Here is a 4,247-nt window from a genome sequence, read left to right as displayed (position 1 = left end):
AGAGAGGATGATGCGCCGAAGAATCGGATGAAGCATCGAGAGACCAATGACATGCCGAACAACTTGATTAATGCTTAGTATTAATTGTCTAGATCGAAGTGTGTTTTACATGTGCAAGATTAACTATGATAGCAAGGCATGGAGCATAATAAAGTCCGGACGTTCGTCGGAAGTTCTGGCGGAACCAACCGAGAAATCTCGGAGCTTGCTAGAGAAGCTCATCAGAACTCACCAAGAAGATCGTTGTGAAGTCCAGGAGCTTACCGGGAGTCCGCCGGAACATTGCCAAGAGATCATTAGAAGTTCGTCGGAAGATCGCTCGAAGCTTGTTAGAAGAATAGACATAGGGACTGTTTAGCTTAGCAAATGTCTTAGGAATCGTAGTTAGCATATAATTGTTAGGATCGGAGCGGCACTAAGAGCAGGGGAGTTAATTAGTGCAGCGGATTAAAACTTGTAAGTTTTGAAATTGATTTCGTAAATGTGTAGAGATTTCGATTCGATGAAGGATAACTTAGCTAAAATAGCTCGAGTAAAGGTAGTCAAGAGTAGGGAGATGAAAACCGAACAATTTGCAGCTAAATAGAGAAATGGTTCAGAAAATTAAACACTCACAAATTCAAGGAACACCATGATGTATAGTGGTTCGGTCAAATGACCTACATCCACTTTCGAAGCCTTCTTCGATGAGGATCCCAACTTCCACTAGCAAATCACTTTGAAGGGGAAGGACCAAATACCCCTCTTACAACCTTCTTACAAGTGGTTCACACTCTTACAGATTTTTTCAAAGAGAAAGAGGGAGGTGAACACTTAAGCTATTGAAAACAAGACTTTACTAGAGCTTTTTCTCACTTTCTAACTTCTCAAAAAGATGTATTCTCTGCTGAGAATTGAGGGGTATTTATAAGCTCCAAAAGGATTCAAATTTGGGCTTTTGGGTTTTCCGGTGCTGGCGGTGCCACCGCTTGTCAGTGTCTGACACTAACAGTGTACTGGCAGTGCCATCGCCGGACCTCTCGGGTCTTGGGTGGTGCCACCGCCTGGACTATTCCGGCTCACTGGTTGGGCTCCAAACTTAGCCCAAACTAGTCCAAACTTGGGCCCAATTGGCCCCTAACCGAGTTATAGGATTAACCCGTAATCCTAACCCAAATTATATGCAAACTATGAAATTAATGCATAGCCCTAAGCAAATTTTTAACCGGCAACGTTGAGTTTCCTTCTAGCGAGCTTTTCGGCGAACTTCCGATACAACCTCGGATTTCTTCCGGCGGAGTCCCAATAGGCTCCCGGTCTTGTGGCGAGTTCAACGAGTCTTTGGCAAGTATCCGAACCTTCTCAGTTATCTCCGCGAACCTCTGACGATCTTTCCGACGGACTTCCGAAAACTTTGGCAAGTCCCCGATTCTTTCTCGGTTGGTTTCGGCAGCACTTCTGACGATTCTTCGGACTTTCGGCGGACTCTCGAACACCCATCGAACTTGACTTCGGTAAACTTGCTTTATGTCTTCAAGCTATCGTAGTTAATCCTGCAAACTTAACTCAATAATATGGATTAGATCAATTAACCCATCAATTGACTTCAGCATCAAAATTCGAGATTCAACAATCTCCCCCTTTTTGATGATGACAATCAATTGATGACGGAGTTAATCATAACTCCCCCTATCTTTATGTCATATTATAAGAAGATAAAAACACTTGAATTCAATCTCTTTGAATTCAAGCCTAAACCAATAAGTTATATCCGTTGAACTTATCGTTATTCTTAATAAGCATAAGCAAATACGAAACTTTGTATTTCTCATAATTTCAAGGCATGAAAATTATTTTCAAGTCGAATGATAAAAGACAATTATCATTTCGACAAGAAATAATAATAATTTGAAATTTCAACATGGATCTCATGATATAAATGCAAGGCATGATTTCATATGACCATAAAATGATTGCTTATTATATATATATATATATATATATATATATATATATATATATATATATATATATATATATATATATATATATATATATATATATATATATATATATAAATTGATAAACATGATACGACAACTAATCTAAAAACTTTCATATGCGATATGCTCAAAAAGTTTTGCGATGCTTTTAAGGAATATAACACATATAAGATATTTTTTATTGCATTATACAACATATAAGCTATTGCAATACGATACATATAAGTCATGCTAATTTCATATTTGCACAAGTCATCAATCTTTTGTACATTCTTCTCCCCCTTTATCATCAACAGAAAGGAGATGAGGTTTTAAGCATAAAACTCGTGATCATTGAAGCCATTCATAAAACCATCTCATAAGAAAAAAATCTTGAAAAAGAGATGGTAAAATTTTCAAAGCTTCACCTTGGCATTAAGATCGATTATTCAAGGAAGACATCAAATCATCCAAAATAACATGAAGGTGCCATCAAAATGTTGACAAAATTTCGGAAAGCAACATCCAACATCTTTTACTAGGATAATACAAAATGCATGTCAAGGTTTAGAGGGCTTTATGAGAGTGCTAGGGAGGGTGCTCTCGAGTTAGAGGTAGTTCCACCGCCGACCCTAACCCCCCTCTTTATAAGGGGGTTCTCGGGCGGTGCCATTGCCAACCGAGCGGTGCCACTGCCAACCGAGCGGTGACACCGCCTGGGGACCAAGTGCTCAGGTGGTGCTATCGCCGATTCTGGCGGTGCCACCGTTGGCACGCTAAAAAATAATTTTTTATTTATTTTTGTTCTCAGAAGTTTTAATGTGTTTGATTTAAGATAGGATAGTGTCTTGGATCACTCTTTAAGATGTCATTCAAAATCGAAAAGAAAGAAGTCAAATCCACGAAATCCAAAAAGAGGATGAAAAAATTTTCAGAAAATATATACAATCAAGTCATTCACAAGGACAATTCAACATGCCTAATTCCCTTCTAATAAAGTCAAATTGATCTTTACTTAAGGCTTTTGTGAAAATATCCGCTAATTGATGCTTTGTATCAATAAATTCTAGAATGACATTATTATTATTGACATGATCTCGTATAAAGTGATGCCTAATATCAATATGCTTAGTTCTAGAGTGTTGATTTGGATTTTTGGTTAGACAAATAGCACTTGTATTATCATGTTTAATGGGAATGTTCTTTAAGTAAATTTCATAGTCTTCCAACGTATTTTTCATCCAGACAACTTGTGCACAGCATGCACTTGCAGCTATGTATTCGGCTTCCGATGTAGATAGTGCAATTGAATTTTGTTTCTTGGAAGTCCAAGAAACAAGTGCATGTCCTAAAAATTATCATGTTCCAGATGTACTTTTTCTATCTATCCTACATCCGTCAAAATCAGCATCTGCATAAACTATTAAATCAAAATTATCCGATTTTGGATACCATAATCCTAAACTAGGAGTTCCTTTAAGATATCTAAGGATTCTTTTAACACTTTTAAGATGAGACAATTTAGGATTAGCTTGAAACCTAGCACAAAGTCCTACAATAAACATGATATCCGGTCTAGTTGCGATGAGGTAAAGTAAACTACCAATCATTCCCCTATATGTTTTTTGATCAAAGTTTTCACCACTTTCATCCATGTCTAACTTAGTGGAAGTACTCATAGGAGTGTTTGTAGCTTTTGAACCGTCCATGTTAAATCATCTTAACAATTCTAATGTATATTTAGATTGATTAACAAATGTACCATTACTAAGTTGTTTAATTTGTAATCCTAAAAAGAAGGTTAATTCTCTCATTATGTTCATTTCAAATTCATGACTCATACACTTGGCAAATGATTCACATAGTGATTCATCCGAAGAACAAAAAATAATATCGTCAAAATAAATTTGAACAATAAGAAAATTATTTTCAAAATGTTTGATAAACAATGTAGTATCAACCTTGTCTTTTATAAAATTATTTAAAATAAGAAAGGAACTAAGCCTTTCATACCAAACTCTAGGAGCTTGTTTTAAATCATAGAGAGCCTTAGTCAATTTAAATACATGATTAAGAAGAAGAGAATTTTCAAATCCGGGAGGTTGTTCAACATACACTTCTTTGGAAATAAAACCATTCAAGAAAGTACTTTTGACATCCTTTTGAAATAGTTTAAAATCATTACTACTAGCATAGGCAAGGAGCATCCTAATGGCTTCTAACCTTACCATAGGAGAAAATGTCACTTCGTAGTCGATACATTCTTCTTGGTTAAAACCTTTGGCC

The sequence above is a fragment of the Musa acuminata genome, chromosome BXJ2-9 (assembly GCF_036884655.1).
Source record: "Musa acuminata AAA Group cultivar baxijiao chromosome BXJ2-9, Cavendish_Baxijiao_AAA, whole genome shotgun sequence".
Classification (NCBI taxonomy): domain Eukaryota; kingdom Viridiplantae; phylum Streptophyta; class Magnoliopsida; order Zingiberales; family Musaceae; genus Musa; species Musa acuminata.
Note: the sequence above shows the minus strand (reverse complement) of the source record.